The sequence below is a fragment of the Meleagris gallopavo genome, chromosome 14 (genome assembly GCF_000146605.3).
Source record: "Meleagris gallopavo isolate NT-WF06-2002-E0010 breed Aviagen turkey brand Nicholas breeding stock chromosome 14, Turkey_5.1, whole genome shotgun sequence".
Taxonomy (NCBI): Eukaryota; Metazoa; Chordata; class Aves; order Galliformes; family Phasianidae; genus Meleagris; species Meleagris gallopavo.
This window is the reverse complement of record NC_015024.2, coordinates 4,931,503-4,940,237: the sequence shown is the minus strand read 5'-3', so window position 1 is coordinate 4,940,237 and position 8,735 is coordinate 4,931,503. Positions and strand designations below refer to the sequence as shown.

At 40.4% G+C, this 8,735-nt stretch overlaps 1 protein-coding gene across 10 annotated transcripts in view; it reads left to right on the top strand.

The window, feature by feature from the left end:
• Window positions 1-8,735, top strand: part of IQSEC1 (IQ motif and Sec7 domain ArfGEF 1) — a 314,042-nt gene that overhangs the window by 243,465 nt on the left and 61,842 nt on the right. The window contains exon 1 of one of the 10 annotated variants that reach the window (XM_010718452.3): window positions 2,067-2,240. The exons of the other annotated variants lie outside the window; for them this stretch is intronic. The gene's annotated coding sequence lies outside the window, so the exon portion shown is untranslated. Of the gene's footprint in view, window positions 1-2,066; window positions 2,241-8,735 lie in introns of those variants that run through there. 10 annotated transcript variants of the gene reach the window in all.

Sequence of the window (8,735 nt, the reverse complement as noted above, 5' to 3'; positions counted from 1 at the left end):
TGGTATATATATGGGACATTTATATATATATAAAACATACACTTTTTTTATATATGTGAGACATTTCAGTGATGCTTGTCATTGAAGAAACCATTTGAACTTAGTGGTTGCTATCAACCACTACAACTGTAATGCAATCTGAGCTTCAAGTAGAAAAAAATACTGGGTTTAGAGTGCTACTTGCAGAAGGACATGGAAAATATGCACTTCTCCACACTGTGTGCTATACACATGATTTCTCAATATAGCACATTATTTAGCCAGATGTCACTAATGCTCGCATGGAAAGGCACAGTTTTACACAGAACATAAATTAGCAATGTTGAGATATTTACTTTAATCCTGGCTGATAATTACTTTCATTGCCTTCAGACAGTACTTGTGGAGTTTGGAATTCTTTCACATTCTTTTTTCAAAGGAACACAGTTGTGTTTTCCAGAATTAGCCAGTATTCATAAAGCTGTGTTAAAAGTAGTCATTTATTGTTCTGCTTGGCTTTTGTGTAGGTACAAAACATAATGGGCACACACAAGTTCACTCATCTTACTGAAATCGTGAATAGCTTAAACAGGAAAAGAAAACATTCTAAGCAAACAAAACTGTGCTTTTCTTGCAGATTGAGAGCTTTTGAGATGATGTTGATGACATGAAGCATAACTAAGTGTTGTTAATCTCAGCTGTCTGCAAAGCCCAAATAAACGCTTTGCACAGACAGCACATTATTACTGACATAGAATGGAAGTGGGAAAAGAGAGGAAGCTGCAGGAAACCTTTTCATGTTGTATATTTTTAAGAGGGAGCTAGGTGCTTCAAGAGCATAAATATGCTGTGTATTAGCTGCCTGGATTGTAGGAATCATCTCAATGTTCCTATTTTGTCCAACCTCATTTGAGGGCTTTTCATTTGGTTGACAGGTTTGCTAACTGCTGTGTGGGCTATGTGCGGAGCTTACCTTCACCCTGTGTCAGTGGGTTTCCTTAGGGCTTTTTAGCAGTGGTATTTAGTCGTGCTAAAATGCCCCAAATCATAATAATGTTTTCACTGTAGTCTCATTTGGAGATAATAATTGAAGGTAAAGAACAGCAATGAAAGTTTGTATTGCTTTTCTTTTGTGCCTTAAGTGGGTCTTACGGATTCTAACTGCTCCTTGCAACTGTCCTACACAAGTTGAAACCTCCAAAATTCACTTGCCGAAATCAGACCTGTTTTGAATCTCTTCATGTCCTGCTCTGCATCAAAGAATGAAAATGTGTCTGCACGAAGGTAAGGAAGCTGCAGAAGTGACCACCAGAGCCCAGGGTGGGGCTCTGGTGGAGACCCACCGCTTCTTTCAGTGGCAGTGCTTTATCTGGCCATAAATGATAGAATCATAGAATGGCCTGAATTGAAAAGGACCACAATGATCATCCAGTTCCAACCCCCTGCTATGTGCAGGGTCGCCAGCCACCAGACCAGGCTGCCCAGAGCCACATCCAGCCTGGCCTTGAATGCCTCCAGGGATGGGGCATCCACAACCTCCTTGGGCAACCTGTTCCAGTGCCTCACCACCCTCTGGGTGAGAAACTTCCACTGCACTTCTCCCATATAGGAGAATTATTTCATGTTAGTCATTGATGTGTCTCTCTGTGAGATCTGCTGCTTTAGAGCATCAGAGTGTGCATCAGCACAGACCTGATGATACCACCCATGCTCAGCAGTGGCACTGCAGGCACAGCCAGTGAGATCCTGTGCTGGGGACTCCATGTTGCCAGCACCCACCTCCCAGTGTAAGCTGTGCAATGAGAACTCTGGGTTCACAGGAGGACGTGGTGCTCCAGGTGAGAAAAAGGTGGAGCCTGTCATATATATTTCTCTCTGCAGAGACAAAGGACTATTAGATGTACCACAGTATCACCAGACTTGCAAACTGCAATCACCTTGTATTTGCAGTACAGAGTCCTTAGGGGTTTATTGCCCCTAAGAATGCAGACCAAAGGTCTTCCTCTCCTTTTTATTCTATTTTGATATACAATTCCTGGCAATAGTAGAGAGGCCTTCTTAGCTTACAGATAAACTCTTTTCCAGTGTGGCTCTCTGGCTCCTTGTCAGTGTCTGCGCTTTCCTGGGGGGATTTCCAAGCGTCTGCTCTCCTTCTTACCATGGATTTGTACAAAGAAGGTGTTTTTTCTTGAAGAACCACTGCTTGCTGTTGGTAAACTAGCTCGCAGCTTGTACTGCTCAGGCACAGCTCCGCTGCTGGGGTGAGTCATGGCACCATGCATGGGTGCTGAGGGTCTCCTGGTTGTGTTGTTTGTTTTTTTGAGAGGAAAGTTGCATGTAATTCAAACAGAAATTAATAATCACACAGGTCTATGGATCTGTCAAAAGAAGCTTTGAATTGCTTAGTAATATAATAATGATATGTAGCTACCTAATAACTGCTGACTACTTTTGAACACCAGAAATGTGTCTTGCTGTGAGCAGCAGCAGCACTAAGGGAAGCGGCGGTAGGCAGAACGAGAGAATAAAGGGTCCTCTCAGAAGCAGCATGATCAGTTTTTCATAGTTCTTTGAGAGAAAATTCTACATGCTGTACTAAGTAAGAATGCTCTCATATCATTTCTTTGGATGTTGTTCCTATAGATATAAATAATCAGCGTTGCAGAGTACGTAATATAATTTACAATAGCTTTCCACACAAGTGTGGGTTTGGAGGATCAACTGCTGACTTTGAGTCACAAAATCAGGTCAGAGTACTGACAGCAGAGAATTTTGAGTCAGGAATCCTGGCTTTGGGCGATTGGTGTGACTGTGATCTAATCCTCTTTATGCTTTCCTATTTCCATCTCTGAAATTTTGTGTGTTTTACAACTTGCTATAGCTTTCTGGGTTGTCTTGTTTGCCTATGCTACTTTACTAGATGAATCTTAATGTTTAATAATGTTTTTATCTCTGTGGAAATTCTCCCCCCCTTCCCATCAAAATCAGAATGTTGATTCAAATCCACTAACCAGGCCTAAGGAGAGAGTTTGCTACAGACTTCAGACTTTCACTGGCAAGGTTTCCTTTGAGGAGCAAAAGACAGACCCTTTTCTTTCCTCACTCTCAAAAGCTGAGTGTCTTGTTTGATGGAATGGAATAAAGAAGCTGAACGTGTAGATCTACTTCACTTTTAGCTCTCCTAGAGATCTGCAAGGTCACGTTGAATAGTTATTGTGGTTTTCCTCTGTAGGGTTTATGGTCTTTGTGCTTCAGTATTGCTCTTTCATACGGGGATAAAGCTATCTTATATTTTGTAAAGGTGTGGTGTGCTTTTCTTTTTTGAGATAGGTAGTTGCAAATTACAGTATGCAGTCTACAACTCCCCAAGTCAGAGAAGATTTCCATCGCCTTAAATAGCCTTTGGATCTGTTCTTAGGAGAGCAGAATGACTACAAAGATTCATTGTTTTGCCTGCTCCATGGCAACTGACGCCATAAGGCCTTTTCCCAGATGTGTTTATTTAAAGGCCTTTTAAGTTCAGTTAAAAAATAAAGTTGTAATTATTGTTTCAACGCCAATTTTTGTGTTATTGGCATTTAAAAAAAAAAAAGAACTAGGATACAGCTGAAGGAAATGAATGAGCTTATATGAGAGAAGATACAAAATAAATTCTGGGGATACAAAAGCAGGATAAGTACAGTGAAGTATTAGCTTGTGAAGAATTACCTGGCATATTTGAGAATTTCTAGGTAATTCCAAGTCCTGTGGGAAAGTTACCATGGTGTGCTACGTCTATACAGTTATGGAATCAGTTAATGTTTATTAACAATTTTCACGTGACATCTGAAAATACTGAGACAAGGCATTGTGCTGTACATCCTGGAAATCAATATATCCCAGTGTTTTGGTTTTTTTAAAGCAGTTTATTTTTCTGAAGTGTACAGGTAACCATGGAGGGAGGGAGCATGAAAAGCTGAGAATTCATCACAGGAAGAGAAAGGGGATCCTTATATGTCAGCGTAATTTTTTCAAGCAGGGTTGCATTAATAGCTCCCAAAAGCCTATTGAGAAAGAAGTGAGGTATTTAGGCCCATGTGTGTGTTTTATTGTACAAAACTTCATGTGTTCATGCTCTGTATATATAGAGAGAACTTTAGAACCCTGTTTTTTTTCTTTTTTTCTTTTATTTCCCTTCCTTGGGCAGCACTTTGCTATTATTGAAGCAAAATGCAAGATAAATGCCCATTTTGGCCTTTTAAGTCTTGGAAATAATAGAGTGTTTAATGTGATTAAGTTGGGAATTACCCTTAAGCAGGGTCATAATTACTGTAGATTTAGATGACATGTTTTACAAATTGCTGTGTGCTTGTAATTCCAAATTGAGTTTGTTGCACTCTGGGGTTTATAAACTTTATCTTAGCTATTAACGTATTAAATAACAATGATTTATGTAAATTACTGGGTACACCAAAATTTCAGAGTTGTGCTTAATTTAAGGTTTAATTATGTTTCTGTACTACAAATAAAACACAGTTAGCTTTAGCAAGGAAGACTGAATAGTTTAACATTCACTACTGAAGAGTTAAATATAACAACGATAGCAAAATCGAAACTGCATTTCTGAGTTGGTCTTTAGTATTTACAGGTTGTGCTGACCGCAGTGGGTGAACCAACAACTACAGTGAGTTAACCAGTTATCAGTAGTGAGCTTTTCCTGAGATCAGCCAGCCTGCTTGCTTTGGAATTATTTACCCTAGGTTCCAATCTAGTGAGGATGAGTTCATAGTGTGAAATCTTGGTTTACTTCCTCTTGCACACAGATTTCCTAGTTCCTTAATTTCTTCTTAAGTCAGCTGGATTTTTTTTTTATGAAGCAGAGGTAAGTTTGTGCCGCATTATTAGTTCTGCTCCAACAGTTTGCTAGGAGCAAGGATACTAAGATACGAAAATTTACTTTCTTGTCCCCTTACCCTGCTCTGTGTCTTTCTACAGTATCCTGGTGGCAGCTCCAATGCCAGCTAGATGTCAAAATGGCATCTGGGGAACAAGGGGCATACAGCCTCTGTGTGTCCTATTGGTTGTGCCAAAGTCTCCTAGAAAGTGCAGATGAAGTGGAATAGAAGTTAGCTCTGTTCAATCCCCTCCTGGCCACTCTCTTCTGAGGCCTGAAACATCACCTCTGTGTTTGGTAGAAAGCATGACATACTGTTCCTGTGTCATCAGGAAAGATAAAACCTGTAGCTATGTGCCACTAAAAAGATTGTCCTAAAAAGTCAAGCCCCACCTGTCTATGAAAAATCACAACCTGCCTGTTACCTGATGGACTGTGGTCCAGCAAAGATGGGTTTGGAATGCTTAAACATAAACAAAAGATCCTTCCAAAAATAATTACACCAGGCTGCCTTGACACAGAAGCCACAATGCCATCTGTGTAGTGCATCAATAATTTGTTTTTCTGTGTTTAATTTCCCATATCACAATACATTTGAGATCTTGTGTTTATAGAATACTTTGTCATTTAATCTCTACTTCAGGTTTTAAAGACTAAAAATGATTTAAAAGTAATTTAATGGAAATTTTACAGGAGAATGGTCAAAGCAAACTGAGAATTTGGGATTGTTGAAGTTGAGGGTAGGGGAAGCTATAACAATTAACCATATGGTATTTGAAATGAGGTTTGTTAGCACTGATTGGTTGTTTTCTTATCTAGCATACTTGCTTGTATCTGCTGAAGGAAGACTGCAACATGTTCTGAAAAAAAACATTTTCAGAAAATTCTTTCACTGCTTTTGAGATCAGAGTGTCTGAGCTGCCCTTTCTGGTTTATATCCAGCCTACATTCAAACTGTCTGCACTTGGTTTCTCCTCTGGAAACCAGTTTCCATTTAGCAGCTGACTTTGTGGACTGCTTATGTCTGCTTTGGATTTGTGCCTGATTACACATAGAGACAAAGCTTGGATCAGGAGCACATTGAGTCAGGACCAGAAAAACATGGAATAGTTGTAGCGTCTGTCTACGATGTCAAAGACTTCTGTGTGTGAAGAGGCTGCCTGGATAAATGCGAGATCTTGAAAGTAGGCACTGCGATGTAAATAGTCTCTGGTTTATAGACATGCAGTAACATCACTATCAAAACAGTTAGTGTAGGTGTGTCCTTCCTTAACATATTTGAGTTTCACTGAAAGCTGGTTAGACCCAGTCTTATTGGAATCCATACCTAATGCCTCCTTAGGAAACTGCAAAATGCACATTCGATCCAAATGTTTAACTCGGTTTAAGTCATTTTCTTTCTTTTATCATCAGAAAGATCAGTTCTCATGGTACATATTGTAAATAAGAAGTATGTTGTATACACAATACAAGGACACAGCTGAGCCTTTTATTATGCTCTTTCTTCTACCTGATTTGTTTAAGCAGCATTTTTAGCTTCTGACTAAACTTCTGAGAATTCTCCAAACTACAGGAATCTGTGCTGTTTTTATGTGCTGGAATGTTTTCATTACTAAAAAGTATTGTGCAAATAGCTCTCCCTCTTAAAAAAAATAAATTAATTAATTAAAAAAAAAACAAACACAACAAAACTTCAGTAAAAACTGCAGATGATTAAGAGTGAAGCCTTTAGCAGTAAACTCACTGGCCATGTGTCCCCCCAACACCCTCCCTCCCCCCCCCAGAAAAGAACAAAAAAACTCAGCCCTTCAAGAATGGTTCTTGTTTTCTTAATTACTTTCCAGTTCTCCAGTACCCTGGCATCTAAATGAAGACAAGGAGTGGCTGTGGTTAGACAGTTTCTCCAACTTACACAGACATGATGCTTATTTTGATGAAGGGAAACTTAATTTGGAAAGCAAGTTGTTTTGATGGTTCCATGAAACGTTTTCACAGGAAACTCAAAATTCATCTTGCTTTCTTGTACTATTACAGGATATTAATCATACTGGCCTTGCTATTTTTTTGAAACTCTCATTTCTGTGTACCTGTAGGCAGTAGTATTTGTCACTGGCTTTATAGTGCAGTTTCAGCTGTTTCTTTTTGACCTGTAAAACTAAAAATGCTTTGGGAGTAGTTTTTGCAAACTGTGAGGAGCAAGTCTTCAAAATTATTTGTGGTGTAGATCAGCAGAGGAACTCAGGAGGCATTTTGAACACGGGCAGGCAGCTGGTAAGGCACTGTTCCCTGGCAGCAACAGGTTCCAGAACTGGCTGGTTCCTTAGCTCTTCAGAGCTTGGATTTACCTTCCAGATGCACTGCGAGCCCTCTCTTTTTTCCAGGTTTTTGAGGGAGGATGGCTTGGCTTCATGAAGCATAATCATTTTTAATTAGGAAAAAAAGTCTTAAATATTGTGTGGAAAAAAAATCATGCAATTTCAGTGTTAATATTTTTGCAGAACTATGTGGTTTCTACAGAAGAGGTGTGTGAGTATATAAGGTTATGAAAGTTAAACCACCTTTTTCAGTACTGTAGGAGATAAGATGGTTTTTATTTATAAATTACCAAGTTTTAATTAACTCTGCTCAGACTTCATTTTTTGCATTACTTTAATCACTGCATGGTGGATCCACTTAAAAAAAAAAAAAAAAAAAAAGGGAGAGATTCTTAGTCATCTGTCAAATAGATGATGAAATTCAGATATTCCTTCTGATTCTAGTGAGGAGTTACTGCCTGCCAGAGCTTGCTTTACTACAGAGCTGCTGTGCTTTCTGAAGCAGTGGAAGTCTCCCAATTAGAAATGCTGAGAATACTGAGGGCATGATACAGCAAAAACTTGAAGCTTTCCAGGTCAGGATTCAGTGAAGCAGCAAGGGATAAGAGGACCTTAACTTTTTTTTAATTTATTCATTTTTATCCAAAAATCTGGCTCTGATGGATGAATGTTTTTTCCTATTATAATCAGCCACTCCTCACAGAAGGGCTGTTCTCCTGTCAGCAGGCCTGCACAGCCCTTCATGTGCCATCGTCCTTTGTCCGCTGCTTTGTGTGCGCTCTGCTGGATGAGTTCATGTTCTGCCTCATAATTGAGAACCTCAGACCATCTCATGCTAATGCAGTGTATGAAAAATGCTTTATTGAAAAGAAATGGGATTGGAGCTGTTATGCTAACATTCAAAACAACAACAGGGAAGCTTAGATGCTGCTGTTTTGAATGTCTGTGAAGTTGACGACACTGCTCCATTTCCTTGCGTGCCTCAGAATAAATGGGTGGGATATGTGCCACCAGCACAGCTGCTGCCATTGCCTTGAGCTAGGATTTTAAACAGCGAGCTGCACTCCTATTTTACGCTCTTATTGTGGCAGATCAGAAATATTTTTAGCTTTGCTATTGAGTGCTGTGCTTTCCAGGGACTCTCCTTGGGCTGGGCACAGGCACAGCTGGGCCGGGCCTCGGCGGTCCTCAATCCTGCACACGCTTTCACCTCAGACTTTAAATAATTTCAAAGGAACTTTTAGGATTTTTTAGCAGACGGAGGGAGAGGGAACTGAGGCACATGGGAACAGCTGGACGCTGAAGAAAAAGAAAAAAAAGTAGTAATAATCTGGATGTCAGCAAACTGCTTTGCTTGGAAGTCAGCTATTGGAAAAGCCCGCTGTGCTGTGCCTGGCACAGGAGCTCCTGAGGAGGCCCCGATCTCCTCCTGAAGCGGAGGGCAGGCCGCGCGGAGCACCGCTGTGTGTAATTAAGTCTCCAGGCTTTAATTATGCCCGCGCAGCGCTCGGCAAAACTCCTCCCGAGCTGCCGCCAGGCACCTGCGCGCCGTCGGGCTCCGGGCCGGC